The sequence below is a fragment of the Sphaeramia orbicularis genome, chromosome 8 (genome assembly GCF_902148855.1).
Source record: "Sphaeramia orbicularis chromosome 8, fSphaOr1.1, whole genome shotgun sequence".
In the NCBI taxonomy this organism is placed as follows: Eukaryota; Metazoa; Chordata; class Actinopteri; order Kurtiformes; family Apogonidae; genus Sphaeramia; species Sphaeramia orbicularis.
The window spans coordinates 1,828,995-1,848,481 of NC_043964.1; the positions used below are offsets into that span (position 1 = coordinate 1,828,995).

Sequence of the window (19,487 nt, forward strand, 5' to 3'; positions counted from 1 at the left end):
GAGACCACCTACAAACGCACACTTTTCAATAAGTTTCAGATTAATTTCAAATTGTATGTGTAGCTTCCTACACACACAGTATCTACAAAGTTTATTCACAGTTTTGAGAAATGTAGATTTTTTTTAGGAATTTTTGAAATATTAATCATGTGCCTTTACTTCTAATGGTCCATATTTTGATGGTTTATAACATGGAAATAGTTACAGATATCAGTATAGTTACTATTGCGCACTGATAGGAAGTCACATATGGACTCTGATGTTGGCCCATGACCTTTGATCTAGAGTGACCTTAAAGGGTCAAACTCAAGGTCACCAGTGTCTAAACTACCGGTTGGATTCATTTCAATTTTATATATCAAATATCTAAAAAGTTTATTCACACTAGGGCTGAAAGATATATCGTTATCCGTATCGATATCGGACACGAACATTCAAGATATTAATATCGAAAAGCAACGATGTAAATGATATAGATTTCCCCTGCGCTCACCCTGCATGTACAGCTGTGGAAGTCACAACAAATTTCATTTATTCATACTTTATGTTAATGTTGATGACTGGCAGTGAGTTCTTATAAATAAAACTGCACTTTCCACGTTTCTTTTGTATTATAATGTTTGTATTTTTCTGAAAAATGCTTAGTTTTCACCGAACCCGTTGTCATATCATATCGTATCGATATCTGGCATGAATATCGAGATAGGAAAATTTTGTCCATATCATTCAGCCCTAATTCACAGTGTTGAGAATTTTTTTTAATTTTTGACAAATTTTTGAAATATTAAACACGTGTCTTTGCTTATAATGGTCCATATTTTGATGGCTTATAAGATGGAAATGCATAGAGATATCAGTCTAGTTCCTATTGATCACTGATAGAAGTCATACATGGACTTTGATTGAATTCGTTGAGTTCTCCTCCAGTGAAAGTCCCACCCACTTCTATTGGGAGATTGATCTTCTACATCCAGACCACAGGACTGGAACATAGAGACAGAACCTGACAACCTCACACATTCAAGTTGATTTTGAAAATTCTTCCATTAAACTTTAAGGAAATACTGATGTTTAAATCTCAAATCCTCATGAACAGGACATCTTACAGCTGTAGACATGATGTGTCCCAATATTTTTGTCCATATTGTTTACAAACATTAATATTTCATGAAAGTTTAATGGGAGATTTTTCTTCCTCAGTGAGATGTGAAGAAAGAAAATGGTCAGTTGTGGTAGAATATTAATATTTACAGTCAGAGCACAAAAAATATTTTAGAAATTTAAAGGCAGAACAGTTAAAATCATAGTCATGGATAAAAAAACCCAAAACAAAATCAATTATACTTTTCTTTGTTCGGACAAGGTAGTTTTTAGAGAAAAAAAAAGAAAAGTATAACTACATTAACAGAAGACAAAATGAACATCATTAGCTTTAATCAAAATCAATGTTGAGAGAAATTCAGTCAAAACCATCTGAGGCATTCTGGAAGTAAAGGTCACAATTTAAACCAAACTAACCAGTGCAATGATTTTTATCCCAATATGAAACTATATTATAACATTTATTTAGTATTGTTTTGTATCCCAGACCCCTGTTAGAAAAATTCAAAGTGTCCACATACTTTTGTTCCACGTGGTGGTGTCCTCCATGTGAACAGTTCAGTCATCCTCATCAGAGGTTGAAGTCAGTCTTTTTTCTTCTCGTCTGTTTTTCAGAGGTCTAATTACCTCCACAGAGAGGTGTTAGTACTGGCTCAGAAGTACCCCAACGTCGTGTGACCCCCTGGCGCATGTCGACATCTGGGGCGGAGCCAGCCTGCTGACCATGTACCTGCGCAGCATGGACGACCTGCTGCGCATGGCCGACTGGTCCTGGGACTTCTTCATCAACCTGAGCGCCGCAGACTACCCCATCAGGTGAGTCCGTCTGTGGGGAGGAGTCTGTCTGTGGGGGTGGAGTTCTGTCTGTGGGGTGGAGTCTGTCTGTGGGGTGGAGTCTGTCTGTGGGGAGGAGTCTGTCTGTGGGGTGGAGTCTGTCTGTGGGGAGGAGTCTGTCTGTGGGGAGGAGTCTGTCTGTGGGGTGGAGTCTGTCTGTGGGGAGGAGTCTGTCTGTGGGGTGGAGTCTGTCTGTGGGGAGGAGTCTGTCTGTGGGGGTGGAGTTCTGTCTGTGGGGTGGAGTCTGTCTGTGGGGTGGAGTCTGTCTGTGGGGAGGAGTCTGTCTGTGGGGGTGGAGTTCTGTCTGTGGGGTGGAGTCTGTCTGTGGGGTGGAGTCCTGTCTGTGGGGTGGAGTCTGTCTGTGGGGAGGAGTCTGTCTGTGGGGTGGAGTCTGTCTGTGGGGAGGAGTCTGTCTGTGGGGGTGGAGTTCTGTCTGTGGGGGTGGAGTTCTGTCTGTGGGGTGGAGTCTGTCTGTGGGGAGGAGTCTGTCTGTGGGGGTGGAGTCTGTCTGTGGGGGTGGAGTTCTGTCTGTGGGGTGGAGTCCTGTCTGTGGGAGGAGTCTGTTGTGGGGGTGGAGTCTGTCTGTGGGGGTGGAGTTCTGTCTGTGGGGGTGGAGTTCTGTCTGTGGGGTGGAGTCTGTCTGTGGGGTGGAGTCCTGTCTGTGGGGTGGAGTCTGTCTGTGGGGTGGAGTCTGTCTGTGGGGGGTGGAGTCCTGTCTGTGGGGTGGAGTCTGTCTGTGGGGGGTGGAGTCCTGTCTGTGGGGTGGAGTCTGTCTGTGGGGGTGGAGTCCTGTCTGTGGGGGGTGGAGTCCTGTCTGTGGGGGTGGAGTCCTGTCTGTGGGGGGTGGAGTCCTGTCTGTGGGGGTGGAGTCCTGTCTGTGGGGTGGAGTCTGTCTGTGGGGGTGGAGTTCTGTCTGTGGGGGTGGAGTTCTGTCTGTGGGGTGGAGTCTGTCTGTGGGGTGGAGTCCTGTCTGTGGGGTGGAGTCCTGTCTGTGGGGGTGGAGTCCTGTCTGTGGGGGTGGAGTCCTGTCTGTGGGGTGGAGTTCTGTCTGTGGGGGTGGAGTTCTGTCTGTGGGGTGGAGTCTGTCTGTGGGGTGGAGTCCTGTCTGTGGGGTGGAGTCTGTCTGTGGGGTGGAGTCTGTCTGTGGGGGGTGGAGTCCTGTCTGTGGGTGGAGTCTGTCTGTGGGGGGTGGAGTCCTGTCTGTGGGGGTGGAGTCCTGTCTGTGGGGGTGGAGTCCTGTCTTTGGGGATTTTTACACTTAATTGTTTGAGGTCCGAACCAAGAGTCCAGTTTTTCCTGCGTCCTAAACCTTTGGTCTGCTTAGTTTTACTTTCACACTAGAATTTTGGGAACAGAATAATGCACAGGTGTCAAACATGCGGCCCGGGGTCCAAAATCGGCCCGCCAAAGGGTCCAATTCGGCCCCTATAGGATGAATTTATGAAATATAAAAATTATACTGAAGATGTTAACAATCAAGGATGTGAAAATCATTTTAGGTCAATTCAATGTGAAGTGGATCAGAACCAGTGAAATATAATCATAACAACCTATAAATAATGAAAAACACAAATTTTTGTCTTTATTTTGGTGTAAAAAAAAAAAGTAAAATTACACAAAAATGTTAACATTTACAGACTATCCTTTTACAAAAAATGTGAATAACCTGAACAAATATGAACAATATGAAATTTCTTAAGAGAAGTGAGTAAAATTGTACCAGTATTCTGCCTCATACTAAATATTTTGTGTATTTGTAGATTTTTAAGATATCGCTAATTATTTTATTATCATTTATTAATTTTACATTCATTTATATATATATATATATATATATATATATATATATATATATATATATATATATATATTTTTTTTTTTTTTTTTTTTTTTAAGATTTTAATATATTTTTGAGATTTTTTCCTGGAAGAATTGAATTCCAGCAGAAATCTGCACAAATACTAAACACATTTATATTTGATCAGAACAGGATCTAATGTTCTGTCACCAAATGTTCAAACTGTGTTCAAACTGAAATTCTGTTTTACAGACATTCCAGTTTCAGATCCTGTTCAAATGTTCAGATTCTATTAGTTCACAACTAACATCAGAACAGGATTTTTGTGCGATCCCAACAAAGGAACGAACAGTATTTAATAAAAGAGTGTTAAATAATAATTAAATAAAATATAAACAGGAAAGAAAAACAAAAATGAACCTCCACAATATCTGCATTTGAATAAATACCTAAAAATATCCATACAGTACTTTTTAATATCGATACAGTATTGTGAAATTAAATATTGCGATATATTGCAGAACTGATATTTTCTAACAGCCCTAGTAAAGATGTCACTTTTTTTTTTTTTTTACTGTTTTACCTTTTTGAAGGGAAACCATTCATCCAGTAAATAACCAGTGCATTAATCCAGAACTAAATTAATGATTAGCTGTAGCTCTCCTCTTGATGCATTAAGGTTTAAAAATCTGCAGCGGTTTTACCGATCATGTCCAGCTCCTGCCAAACACACCACGCATTGATCTGTCAAAGCACTTTGTCAGCTAATGGCCGCTAACAGCATCCTCAGTCCTGCCGGGTTTATTTAAGAGCTTATGGATCTGCTCCCAGTGAACTGACGCACACGGGACTGAAGTCTGGAGCTCTAAAGCACAGTCCTCTTAATGCAGGTCTGGGATGACAGACCATCTATACTGGTGGAAATACTCACAGCTGATTTACAGAAGTGAAGAGGACGTTCCATACTCCGAAGTACGGTGGCCCAGAGGTGCAACAGCCCAACAAATGATCCATGACAAGAAAAAAAAGGGAACAGCCCAAAAGTTATCCACTATAAGAAAAAAAGACAACAACCCAAAATTTATCCACGTTAAGAAAAAGAGAGAACAGCCCAAAAAATTATCCCCTGTTTTTGAAATAACTTTATTTTTAGCACACCAGCCTCCACTTCTGGTGGGTTACTTCGTTAGCATTAGCCACATTAGCTGAAGGCCTTTAAAATTTTCAGCCTATGCTTTTATTTTTTGTGGTGGCCTTAATTTTAAAGCAAGAGACCTTTGGGTAAACAGCGCCCCACCCCACAGGTGGATGTGGATGTTTATTTAGTGGATAATTTTTTTTTTTTTTCTTCTGGTGGATAATTTTTCTCAGGTGTTGCACCTCTGGGCCACTGCACTAAAGAGGCTGACAGTAATAAAAGCATTGGCTTTTGCAGTATTTGATGTGGCTGCTGGTGTTGTGTGTGACGGCGGTCCTGTCTGTGCAGGTGTTACCAGATTTATGGTCCTCGTCTGTGCGGTGGAGCTCCACTGTCGTCTGAAAATGAGTCAAATTCACTGTTAATTGAACCCTGTGGTCAAACTGTATGACATATTTCATCTGTAGGAAACAGAAAGAAACACTAAACAAAAGCCTGACCTCTGAAGTCTCATAATGACCCCCCAGAGCTACACTATGTGGACAAAAGTATGTGGACACGTTGAATTCAGGTGTTTCTTTTCTAACAGGGGTCTGGAATGCAAAACAATAATGACTAATGTCATAATTAAGGATGTAATGATTACCGGTATAATGATAAACCACGGTAAAATCACAGATGGTTACTATTACCGTTTAAATTCTAATTCTCATGATAACTGTGTTTGATTACCGCACTTTTCTGGAGAAAACACTTATGTACAGATCTGCTTTTATGTCAAATATTTGAGTATAGTTTGAATTTATTACAATTTTAATTTTCTATACCTAGTATTTGGGACCAATATTCACTTTTAAAGTCTGTGAAAAGGTTCGTTAAGCATCTGTGTGTTATTTATGCAGTAAATTATATACATTTTTCAAATTGGATTTTATATATTTTGTGTGTTTTTGTCCTTTTGTGTTTTTATAGTAGGTTAAAGAGAAAAAATAATAGACAGATGATATAGAAAAACAGATCCCAAACATGGGTATAGTAAACATTTGTTTCTATAGTATATAAAGGCCAAATCAAAAGGACTGAAAAACAGACAAAATAGGCTCAGACCACTAAGGGTTAATATTGGAATGTTTCTGACACAGAAGGGACATTGTACCAATTATTTTGCTTGGTTTTTTTTTGTTGTTTTTTTTCAAAATAACACTTGGTTAAAATTCTTTCAGTGTGTATATTAGTACTTTTTGAACATTTTGAGCACAATTTCAATAATACCTTGATAATAATGATAACTGTGATAATTTTGGTCACAGTAACCATAGTATGAAATTTTCATATGCTTACATTTCTAATCATAATATAGTTTTTTATTGTGATAAATATCCTTGCATGCCATTGGTTAGTTTGGTTTCACAACAGTGAAAGTAAAGGCAGTCCAACCAAATGTTGCATGTAGGACTTATATTTAATGTCATTTTCATGCCACTAAAACAGTTTGAGTCCATGTGATGAGATTTTTATCCGCAGCTCTAGATTTGTCCTCCTGGCTGCATTCTCAACTAAATGTGTTTCTAAGTCTGAAAAAAACGTGTGTAACTCTAACTAACCTCATTGTCAAACTTCCTGTTTCTGCATTAACTGCATTAAAGGTCATTTTTTGTGTGTGTCCACCTGTCCAGAACTGTAGTAGTAAACCACGTGGTGACTTGGCTCAAAATCACCTGACATTGTCACTAATGAAAAGGTCATAAAGCCAAATATCACACAGATATGAGCACCAGTGTCTTCTAAGGAAAACACCTCCATACCTCTCCAACCTTTTGCTCCTTTCCCACAATAACTTCCACCTCAGGTCCAGCAGTTTACTTCTTCCAAAAGCCTGCGCTGTCTTTGGCCAGAACTCCTTTCATTTTGCTGCAGCAGATGATTGGAACTGCCTTCAAAACCCCCTTAAACTTTCAGCTCACCCATCACTCCGTACATTTAAACAGAAACTGCAACGTTCCAGTTGACTGTTGCACATGTTGACTCCTTTTCTGCTCTCTCCCTATACACTCTACACTGTAAAAAAAAAAAAAAAACAGTAAAAAAACGGTATTATTCCAGCAGCGGGGGTGCCGGAAAAATACTGTAAAATAACAGAAAATAACCATCTCATAAAAATACATTAATTTTCCATGATTAAAATACAGTTTTTTGCGCTAATTTTACATGAGATTTTGTTTCTTTTTTTTTGACTTCTTAATGTTTAATAAAGAATATTTACATGTATTAAAACAACCTAATTCCCTATAAATATACATATATAAATAATTTTCAGTGAGACTCAGTTGTCCAATCCACTGATAAAAACTGTATTTGGACAGTTTATCAGTGCTTATACATGTTATACATTCACAAAAATACATTTATTCAACAGTTTTGTTGTGAAACCTCCTGTAATTACACAAGATATTTGTCAATGAACAAACAAGTCTGGTTCAACTGACAGAACAAATACTTGTGTTACCGTTAACTGTCAGTAATTTTATCTGGTTTTATTTATTTATTTTATAGTATTAAACTTTAAATTAACAGTTTAATCTCATAAATATAAAAGAAATAATTGTGAAATTATGATATATTTGCAAATGTATTTTAATGGTATTTTTCTGTGAAAAAAGAAAAACTTTCTTTTAAAAAATGTAAATTTTCTGGTTCTTCACAGTTCCAGTTTTTTCCTGTTCTTTTCCATTTGACATGTAAAATCACAGTCTGTTTGTGTCATTTCATTGATATTTTCCTGTATCTGAAAAATACAGAAAAAATCTATAAAATAATCAGTGAAAACTCTGTTAAATTACAGATTTTTTTTTACAGTGTAGTGCTTATTTATGTTGTTTTTAACTCCATAGTGTCTCCACCATTAGTTGTGAGTCTTGGATTCATCTGTACTGTTTCCTTTTATCCGTTTTTCTTTTGTTCTGTTTTGTTTCTGTCTGCTGGGGACTCTTGCCAGGTCATCACTGTAAATGAGAAGCTGTTCTCAATTGATTTTACCTGTAAAATAAAGTACAAATAAAAATAAAAAAAAAACAGGGAGGCAGACATCAGTACTGACACAGTCACTCATGATTTCATACAAATGAAGTATTTTATTGTCTCAAAAATGTCATTAGATCACAGACAGATCCTGGTGATCTGAAACGGCCATGTTTCCTTAAATCAGAGTGCATTAACCAGTGGAATATGGACATCTTCAAGGCTTTGTATTTTCTTGTGTGTATTCCCCTTAAAGGTTTGAAATCCAACAGCAGCACACCAATATCCCAGCCCTGATGGAGTGACCGGTTCAATTCCCTCCAAGCTAAAATCCATAGGTCATCATCAATAGCAATGACATCATTAGAACATGTGGACGGTTCTGTGTGCGGTTCATAATATATACGTCCAAACGTGTGGAAACTGTTGACCTGCTGCTGTTTCTTTTCTGCTTTGGGTTCATCTAAGTTTCCGTCTGAAAGCTGCAGCTCGTAAAGACAACAGTGTGTCTTCAGTTCAGCTTGTTTCAACTTGACAGATGCAGTTTTAGCCTTTATGGTGTACATTTTCCAGATCACTGGAGGTGTTAAGAGTTCAGTTGCTGTTGTGCACAAACAGAGGATTTGGTTTGTAATGGAGAAGTAACAGGTCAGATCTGGAGCTGAAGCCTGTACTGTTCTGTTCTCAGTTAACAAGTGCAGAGGACGTCCTAGTCTACAGCCGAGGTGGACGTCCAGACTGTGTGTAAGGCAGGGGTAGTAAGGACAAATTATGGTCAATACTGCAACAAAGTAGATTTTTTCTGTACTTATGTAACCGGTGGTGTCGGACAGTGTGTTGTGTTTTTTGAAGGATGAGACCTGCACATATAACTTTGGAGGCAGTCTCCGTTTATTGTTTTTTCGGCTCCTGACAAAAATAGCATAAAACACAAAAACCTCTGGTCAGCGACCCCCATAAAACAAGCCCCTCCCCCATAGAGATCTGGAACAAAAGGGCAAATATATGAAATTATTAAAACAAAATACAGCATACCTGGCAAAAGTGGAGTAGGCAGAACAACCTCCAGTCAGCGACCCCTGTAAAACATGCCCCTACACAAACCAAATGATACGGAGGTATGTTCTAGCACATCATAAGCACCTCCTACAGTTTGAACCAGTCAGTTCATTTAAAAATTAAATTAGCAGAAGCTAAACCAAAAATTTTCCCCGACTGCACGGCTGCTTACCTCTGCCATAGAGATCTGGAACAAAAGGGCAGAGGTAAAGGTGCCAAAACTCTAGTTCTAGCGGGCAGTTCCACATATGACTGGGAGGCCCATAATGTCAGGTACGAACCAGAAGAAATTCACATAAAATGAACAGGTTTTGTGTAATTATAACAACACACAGTATCATCTACATACCCACATTGCTGTGAAATAATTGACCCTTTTACACTTACATAAAAAAAATTTTAAAAAAAAAAGGTAAATTTACTTTCATGTGTTTTGTCTGTATGTTCTGTCAAAGTCAGTGTCTTACTTCCAGAAACACGAGACCTAATTACATATGTGAATGAATCTGACTCATTAACACTAGTTAATGCTAAACATATACAATGGGAAAATAGTGGAAGAACCTCCCATGATGACTCCCATTGGTTGTAAACTGCAGTTTTGAAGCCTAAAGATGCACGACATGGCCAATCAACATACTGATTAGCTGTGAGCTGGTGGGAGGGCACTTTGTCCGTCTGTGTCTTCGTTGTCGTCTTTGTTAGCAGTTTCTTCAAACATCTTCACTGACAGTTGGATTCATTTCAAATTGTATATGTGTCTTCCTTTTGATAATGTCTACAAAGTTTGTTCACAGTTTTGAGAATTTTTTTGCGAATTTTTGAATTGTGACAAATGTACCTTTCCTTATAATTGTCCATATTTTGATGGTTTTTAACATGTAAATGGTTACAGATGTCAGTATAGTTCCCATTGATCACTGATAGAAGTCAGATATGGACTTTGAATTAGTTGAGTTCTCCTCCAGTGAAAGTACCGCCCACTTCTGTTGGGATGTTGATCTCCTGCATCCAGACCACAGGACTGGAACAGACAGAACCTGACAGCCTCACAAACGCAACTGGGGATTGATTCTTAATAGAACATGTTGGTGAGATACAGGGACACTGGTCCTATTTTTATAGAAACAAGTGGGTAGAGTTAGAAAACAACGAGGAATGAAACCAGAACGTCATGAAAACATGGACCACATCCATGAACTGTATTGTAATAAACACCATAAAGTAATTTCAACTCCTTAACCCAAAGACCTAAACAGGAACCAGCTACTGAAAGTACCGACTGACTGAGACTGTTCACTGATTTCTGAAGGACTAATGCTCTAAATACATGTATATAGTTCAGGTAAAAGGCAGTTTGTGGCCCTGAACTAAAATGAGTTTGACACCCATGCTCTAGTTATTTTAATGAAGTTCAGGACAGAATGCTCCGATGGTCTTGTTAGTGTAACTGCTTAAACACAACTACAGCAGATCTGCCTTTGAGAGACAAAAAATAAAAAGTTTTCAACAAATGAACTCTGAATGTCGGACTTGACCTCCAGCTGACACTAGTGAAACATAAACAGCACAGAATGTTGAGAAAACATGTAAAAAAAATTAAAATAAAATTAACGTAGAAAAATCTCCCATTAAACTTAAAGGAATATAGATGTTTATGTCTTAAATCAACTCAACAGGACATCTTACAGCTGTAGACAGGATGTGTCCCAATATTTTTGTCCATATAGTTTATAAACATCAATATTTCCTTGAAGTTTAAGGGGAGATTTTTTTCCTCAGTGAGATGTGAAGAAAGTAGATGGTTAGTTGTGGTAGAAAATTGTTATTTACAGTCAGAGCATGAAAAATATGTTAGAAATTTAGAGGTAGAACGTTTAAAATCATAGTCATGGATAAAAACAAAATCAGTGTAGAGAGAAATGAACCACCTCTGAGGCATTTTGGAAACAGATAACAGTTTAAACAAAACCTAATGAAATGTATCCCAGTATAAAACTATATTGTGACATTTTGTCTTTATTGTTTTGAATCCCACAGTCACATTAAACCTGGTCTAATTTGTCAGGGACAAAAACTAACTTTATCTTGACAAAATGTGACCCATCCCTGACACTGCTCATCAATCGTGTACTTTAGCAGCATTTTTATTTTATTTTTATTATTATTATTATTATTTTTTTTTTTTTTGTAGGTTTTGATATAGGTTTTTGTACAAATTCAGAACATAATTCATTTCTCTGATTTAGCCCAGTAACTTTAAGGAAATATTAATATTTATATGTCAAATCAGCATTAACAGGACATCTCATGAGCTGAAGTCATGATGTGTCCCAATATTTTTGTCCATATAGTTTATAAACATCAACAAATCAATGTTGAAAGAAGTTGCGTAAAACCATCTCTGAAGCATCTTAGAACCAAAGATAACAATTTAAACCAAACTAACCAGTGCAATAATATTTATCCCACTATACTCCTGTTAGAAAAGAAAGACCTGAATTCAACGTGTCCACTTACTTTTGTCCATATAGTGCACAGGTGTCAAACATGCATCCTGGGGGCCAAATCTGCCCCCCCCAAAGGTTCCATTCCGGCCCTGCAGGGTGAAAGTGCATAAATGAACCTGAACAGTCCAGGATTCTCCAAATCCTTTTGGTTCAGGTTCCACATACAGACCAGTGTGATCTACAGTCAGAAGAACAACACAATAACCCAGAAAGAATGACAACCACACATTTTCTTTGTGAAAAATTATGTGAAAAATATATTTTTTATTTATTTTTTTTATTTTAATTGTATTTATTTATTTTTTTAAGTTTTAATTTTTTAATTATTTTTATTTATTTTTTTATTTTATTTTTTTATGTGGAAAAAAAATAAGTGAAAAAAATAACATTACACTGTGAAAATATTTACATTTACAAAACTATTCTTTCACAATAAAATACAAATAAATATATAAATAAAAACAAAGATGAAAAACCTGAAATGTGCAGTTTGAACAATATTCTGCCTGTTCCTAAATGTTTGGTGCATTTATGGATCCACTGGGATCTGCAGTTGTGTTAATAATAATAACAGATGGAATATTATAGAAACTGTTCGAATTTTAGTTCAAACTCCAAAATGTGAACAATATTCTGCCTGTTCCCAAATGTTTATGGAACACTGTGTGTAAATGTACATGTAGAAATAATTTTGTTATAATTGCACTAATTTTTCAATTGAAATTTCTGTTTTTTCAGCTTATTCACATATTTTTTGTAAAATCTAAATATTTTCATAATTTAATTGGGTTTTTTTGTACTAAAACAAAAAGAAAGACTTGGCTGTGTCATTATTTATAGGTTATTAAGTCATTATTTTACTGGTTCTGGCCCGCTGCAGATCAAACTGGGCTGAATATGGAACTGAAGCAGAATGAGTTTGACAGAACTGCTACAGTGTATTTGGGGCTGGGTTGTATCAGGCTTTTATTCATCACTGTGGTAATCAGATCCATTAAATCCCTTCGTTACTGTGCAGCTTATTCAGCACCCTGTGGGCTGGATGATGAAACGCTGCTCTCTAAGTTGGACAAAGTAGCTGGGTAAATACAGCCTTTATTTAAAGCTGAAGAAATCACATTAGTTATTTCTAATTCGGCTCTTGAGAGAATTTGTAATTCTTCGAAGTCTGATCAGGGCGGCCTGAATACGAGAGGCTCAGCAGCTTAAGTCAGACTGTAATCTCATGAACACAAACATGCCCACCAGTGCACGCCTGCGGTGCGTCCTGACCACTGTAATCAAATGCAATCAAAGCCATCCGTCTGTCTGCTGTCCTCCGTCTTCCTGTCTGCTCATTAGACCAACACGCCTCCTCTTCAGGCCACACAGCTGGAGGACCAGGCCAGTAAATGAAGCGCTCCAGCTGGCCCCAACACTAACACTCTAAGTACCCTAAATGGAAGAGTGGAGTGCATTGTTTCAAAAGGTTCACATGTTTAATTGTATTCTGTTTTGACGTGCATCCATTGAAGTGAAAAATCCTACTTAAGCACTAAAAAAGGACATTATATGTCAGTGTTGTTCAACCTTTGGGTCGGGACCCCATGTGGGGTCACTTGGAATTCAAATGGGGTCGCCTGAAATTTCTAGTAATAAAAAAAAAAAAACCTCCTCACCAATAAAAAATATATGGTGAGTTTACAGAGACAATCTATAAAAGACATGACAAACTGAGTGTGAAACTGCAGCACTGTGGTTCTGTTTGTGTCACATGTTCACTGTGGTCAGTTTCAGATGCTGCAGCTCTTTCATAATTCATAGTTTCAGTTCTTGTTTGTTCAGTATTAATTGTCCTCCTTGTAAATCCAAGAAGATCCTTTGTTTAAAAAGATTCACATATTTAATTGTATTCTGTTTTGTTTCCATTGAAGTGAAAAATCCTACTTAAGCACTAAAAAAAGGACATTATACGTCGATGTTTTTCAACCTTGGCGCCGGGACCCCATGTGGGGTCACCTGGAATTTCTAGTAAATAATAATAATAATAAAAAAAAAAAAACCCTTACCAATAAAAAATATATGGTGCGTTTACAGAGACAATCCATAACAGACATGACAAACTGAGTGTGAAACTGCAGCACTGTGGTTCTGTTTGTGTCACATGTTCACTGTGGTCAGTTTCAGATGCTGCAGCTCTTTCATAATTCATAGTTTCAGTTCTTGTTTGTTCAGTATTAATTGTCCTCCTTGTAAATCCCAGCTGGACTGACTGGACAGATCCTGAGCCTTTGTGCAGTAATCTACACCTGGATTTACTGCCTCTGTCCACAATAACAGACATGATACAGACTAAATGTCCTCTAACATTAACGTTTTTTGTAACATAGTATAGCAGACTATTCCGTTTTCAATGTCTGGGGTTGCCACAAATGTGTGATGTTAAAATGGAGTCACGAGACAGAAAAGGTTGGAACCACTGCCTTACATGGAAGACTGGAGTGCATTGTTTCAAAAGGTTCACATATTTAATTGTATTCTGTTTTGACGTGCATCTGTTAAAGTGAAAAATCCTACTTAAGCACTAAAAAAAGGACATTATACGTTGTGGCTGGGCTTTTTTTTTTCCTCTTGTCATGTTGACAATAACAGTGAAAACCCCAGTGGAATTTCAGAGGTATTTCAGTGGTTTACAGTAAATGTTCAGCTCTGAAACAAGTCACACAACCTTGTATGAAGTGGGTTTTAAACATGCACATTATGTCACTATGCAAATTATTCTCCATCAGTCAGTGACTCTGTGTGGCACAGAGGAAACAGTCAGCATCACCAGGACAGCAGACCTACACCCACTGTATGGACAAAAGTATGTGGACACGTTGAATTCAGGTGTTTGTTTTCTAACAGGGGTCTGGGATCCAGAACAATAATGATAAACGTCAGAATATAGTTTTATATTAGGATAAATATCATTGCATTGATTAATTTGGTTTAAACTGTTATCTTTACTTCCAAAATGCCTCAAAGATGGTTTTTACTTCATTTCTCTCAACATTGATTTTGTTTAGTTTTTATCCATGACTATGATTTCAAATGTTCTACCTTTACATTTCTAAAATATTTTTTGTGCTCTGACTAAATAATAATTTTCTAACACAATGAAAATCACCAGAATGATCCGTTAAGTGCTGGTTTCTTGTGCCAGTTTCGGTGCCACATGCCCTTGTTTCCTGTCTCCTCTATACTATCAACAATCTCATTAAGGTGTTGAGTCATATTCTGACATCTGTGACCTCATAGGTTTGAATACTACATATGTCTGAGTTACCCAAGCATGCTTTATGTCATTGGCTGAACTGATGATTGACAGCTTCTGTCTCTTTTCAGGACCAATGAACAGTTGGTGTCTTTCCTGTCCAAGTACCGCAACATGAACTTTATCAAATCTCACGGCAGAGACAACGCACGGTAAGATGGACCTTCCACCGTCACTTTATCACCATTTCCAGCTTCCAGCCTTTAAGCTGAGTTGTAATGAGTGCTTTTTCAAGTTAAAATGTTCAAATATTTCTAAATTTTTTAGGGTTTTTTGACAGTTTTTCTGCTTTGTCCACTTATGATGTCAACAACCATTTTACTCAAGAGTTGTGCAGCTTTGTTACCTACATGTGTAGAAATATTACATTATTTTCCTCTTTTCTAATGTAGTTTTATTCAGATGGTGAAACTCTATGTTCTGTTTTTAGGCTCAGACACTAATGAATGAGTGATAGAATCTAGAATACAATACAATACAATAGCCTTTATTGTGTGTATAATTAAATTAGAATGAGAACAATATTTAAAAAAATAATAATAATAACAATAATTTGAAATTAATAGAGCGAATGTAAAATCACAAAAAGTAAAAATACGATAAGAAAATAGAAAATAAAATTTTACAAAAAGTAAAGTAAGAATAGGACTAAAAGTAGAATAAAAATAGAAATAGACATAAACTGTGAATAGACACAATATTAACAGTATGTCTGTCTATGAACTGAATTCTATATAAAAATAGTGCGTTTATGTTTGGATAAATCATGAATAAACACTGCTTTGTTATTGCCAGAACAGAGGATTTTACACAAAGTGCAGAATATTACTGAACGACTTATTGCACATAATTCACATTGTACAGCGTTATTGCACATTTTTGGAGGTGAGTCCCAGAGTTCTTCTTTTTTCTGTCATCTTCAGCGTTAGTGTTGACTCATGGTTCCAAAGTGAACTGAAAGGCTGTTGTTGAGCTTTAGCTTTTAGCTCACAGCTCGTCTTGTGTCTCAGTTTCATCCGGAAGCAGGGTCTGGACCGTCTCTTCTTGGAGTGCGACACCCACATGTGGCGTCTGGGGGACCGCAAGATCCCAGAGGGCATAGCGGTGGACGGGGGCTCCGATTGGTTCCTGCTCAACAGGCCTTTTGTGGATTATGTGGTGAACTCTGAAGACGGACTGATCACCAGCATGAAGCGCTTTTACACCTACACACTGCTGCCTGCAGAGGTAACACACACACACACACACGTGTCCTGGACATACACTATAAGGACATAAGTATTGGGACATGTTGAATTCAGGTGTTTCTTTTCTAACAGGGGTCTGGGGTACAAAACAATAATGACTAATGGTTTAATATAGTTTTATATTGGGATAAATATCATTGCATTGGTCAGTTTGGTTTAAATTGTTATCTTTGCTTCCAAAATGCCTCAGAGTTTGTTTTACTTAATTTCTTTCAACACTGATTTGTTGATGTTTATAAACTATATGGACAAAAATACTGGGACACACCATGGCTATAGCTCATGGGATGTCCTGTTCATGCAGATTTGACATATAAATATCAATATTTCCTTAAAGTTACTGGGCTCCATCAGAGAAGGGAATTATGTCCTGAATTTGTACAAAAAGCTGTATCAAAACCTACCAAAAAAACATAAAAATGCTGCTTAAATACATGATTGATGAGCAGCGTCAGGGATGGGTCTCATTTTGTCAAGATAAACAAAATTAATTTTTGTCCCTGACAAATTAGACCAGGTTTAATATGACTGTCAAAAAAAAAAAAAAAAATATATATATATATATATATAATTTCTTCCTTGTGAATATGATGCATAACCTCTGTAATCCATTGGGCATATGTTGGGGGAAGAACATACTTCCATCTAAAAAGGAAACAAACTAGTTTTTTGACACGATCCAACCTTCAGGTCAGATTTAGGAAGATTTATGAACAGTGAGAAAAAACTGAAGATATTAAAATGAAAGGTGATGAACAAAGAGGTTCCACATACTGTACTGTTAAACATATAGTGAAGTTTATTCATATACTTATAATAAATGTGTGTGTGTGTGTGCGTGTGTGCGTGTGTGTGTGTGTGTGTGTGTGTGCGTGTGTGTGTGTGTGTGCATGTGCGTGTGTGTGTGTGTGTGTGTGTGTGTGTGTGTCTGACCTGCAGTCGTTTTTCCACACTGTGCTGGAGAACAGCGCCCACTGTCAGACCATGGTGGACAACAACCTGAGGCTGACCAACTGGAACCGTAAACTGGGATGTAAATGTCAGTACAAGCACATCGTGGACTGGTGCGGCTGTTCGCCCAATGACTTCAAACCCTCCGATCTGCCCAGATTCCAGGTGAGAACACACGTAAGGGTAGGGCTGTGTATCGGCAAGAATCTGGAGATGAGATACATATCACATACTAGGACCACGATACGATATATCGTAATATAGCACGATACTGTTAACAAGGCAATATTTTTTTGTTTGTTTATGTTTCTTCTTCTAAGGGAATATTTCCTGGAAAAGTTAATTATACCAGAAATATGCACAAATACTAAACAGATTTTTATTTGTTCAGAAGAGGACTTAATACTATATCACAAAACTTTCCACTGTAAAAACAACATTTTTTTTTACAGATAGATAAAAATAAAATTACGAGCACAAAACACACACAAATAAATAAAATTCTGTTTAACAGACATTCCAGTTTCAGATCCTGCTCAAATGTTCATATTCTATTAATTTTGAATAGAATGCATAGTATTCAGTCCCTGAATCATCCAACATCAGAACATTATTTTAATGCAAAGAACAAACATCTGCCCATACAAGTGCTTTTAGGATGATTGAAATAACCATTATTTAACAAAACATTGTTATCAGTTTAAAAAAAAAACTACATGCATAACATGCAAAATTGCAGTACTACTTTTTTAGTACACAAACATCAGTGCACAATACCCATGTGAATATAGACATAAAAGAGCTGACAGGATTCCCAAAAAAATATACACAAAAAACCCAAAACATGAACCTCCATCATATCTCCATTTACATACGAGGGCTGTTCAATAAGTTCTTGGCCTCACCCAGAAATACTGGTTGTTATAATACAGGATGTTACATTCTTTCGTGATGGGATAGTGATGCTTGAACATCGATGGACCAAGTGCATTGCTGTAAATGGAGATTATGTTGAAAAATAAAATATAAATTATCAGTCTGTGTTGTTCTGTTCTGGGTGAGGCCATGAACTTATTGAACGGCCCTCGGAAATACCTAAAAATATCAATACAGTACTTTTTAATATCGATACAGTATCATGAAATGAAATATCACGATATACTGTGGAAGCGATATTTTCTTACACCCCTACATAAGGGTAGTGGGATTATTTTGGCCCACCTGCTCAGACTTTCCATGTATTCCTATGCTGGTGCAGGTGTTTTCCGAAGGCGCAGTATTTTCTTGGCCTGTGCTGGTTTGGTGTTCCAGCGGCTCCTGAACAGATTTGACACCAAGCGTTGGTTCATCCTGGTGAAGTCACAGCTGCTTTTTAAAGAGCTGAATGAGTCACCAGCTCATGCTCAGCTGGATTTCATAAATGTTGCAACAGAAGATGAAATATGCATCAGATCTTCCTAATGATTTTGTTTTACATTTATATTTACAAGAAGAATGACAGAAGTAGTCTGGTGCCCATGTGAACACTGAAAGGGTCTGGATTTGTTCTTATTATTCCTGCAGGACTTCAACATATCCTTTTCAGATACACTTTGGATGTAAACCACTCAGAGCTCAGATGCTTCTTTTTAATCCATAAACAATCTATGTCTGGGTGCAGTCTGTGTACTGAACACAAAGAACAAAATAAAACTGTAGGAAAGTTTCATCTGGACATGTCATTGAATGAAAATGTGCCAGTAGCCTTTCAGTAGCTGCTTCTATTTATGGAGCGTGTAAGCGTTGGTATGTTTTCATGTGAGCTTTAGGAGGCGCTTTACCCCAGGGGTGTCAAACTCATTTTAGTTCAGGTTCCACTTTCAGCCCAGTATGAGCTCAAGCGGGCCAAACCAGTGAAATAATAACATAATTACCAGGAAATGATGACACCTCCAAACTTTTCTTATTGTTTTAGGACAGGGGTGTCACACTCATTTTAGTTCAGTTCCACATTCAGCCTAATATGAAATGAAGTGGACCAGGAAAATAATGTAAATGATAGGATAAGAACTGATAAATAAGGGAAATTTTTCAAAGTCGCACCAAATCCAGAATCAGATCCAGATCGAAATAATTTCAATTCCTTGTGTTGGCATCATCATACTGAAGATGAATACCAAGTTTGAAGTCAATCAGAACTGGAGTTTAGGAGAAGAAGACGATTGAACGTTTTGTGACAGACGACGACAAACGACGACAGACGATGACAGATGACGCAGACGACGACAGACGACAACAGACGGCGACGACAGACAACAACGGACAACGTCAGACGACGGTGACAGACTGTGACGACAGATGACGACAGACGACAGGCGACGACAGACGATGACGACAGATGACGACAGACAATGATGACAGACGACAACAGACGCCGCCACATGACGACTATAGCTTACGGCCTGTCGGCTGGTAAGCTAAAAATTAGAGTTGCCATTATTTACAGGCTATTTATGATGGTATTTTACTGTTTGGAACCACTTCAGATCATATTGGT

At 37.7% G+C, this 19,487-nt stretch overlaps 1 pseudogene; it reads left to right on the top strand.

Annotated features, from left to right (window-relative positions):
* The window catches only part of LOC115423359 (xylosyltransferase 1-like), an 81,064-nt pseudogene that overhangs the window by 28,696 nt on the left and 32,881 nt on the right, over nt 1-19,487 (top strand).